Below are 430 nucleotides of genomic sequence, written 5' to 3' on the forward strand. Positions count from 1 at the left end.
TCTCTCTCTCTCTCTCTCTCTCTCTCTCTCTCTCTCTCTCTCTCTCTCTGTCTCTCTGTCTCCCTCTCTCTCTCTCTCTGCGAGTGTGTGTGTGTGAGTGAGGAATCTCTAGATGTCCTTTAATGTGTGATAACCTGTCGAGAGAAAAAAAACAACACAAGACCACGAGACCAACACAAATCCTCAAGAGCTGTAAAAAGGTATTATACTATTTATATATGTACGGTTTTTCTCAAATAAATCTATTGTATACAAGCACCTCAAACCGCGTGGGACCTTAAATAGCAGCACACACAGTGCAGGACTACAGTAGCCTACAGTAGGAAGGGCTTTCTTAAGAAATCTCATGTTGTACTTTGTATATTGCCTTAACAAATTTATTCATCTATAAGCCCCCACTGAAATGAGGTTACGAGCCTGAGGCGAAAAG

This window comes from Anarrhichthys ocellatus, unplaced genomic scaffold, assembly GCF_004355925.1.
Source record: "Anarrhichthys ocellatus isolate YVR2014 unplaced genomic scaffold, GSC_Weel_1.0 scaffold26, whole genome shotgun sequence".
Taxonomy (NCBI): domain Eukaryota; kingdom Metazoa; phylum Chordata; class Actinopteri; order Perciformes; family Anarhichadidae; genus Anarrhichthys; species Anarrhichthys ocellatus.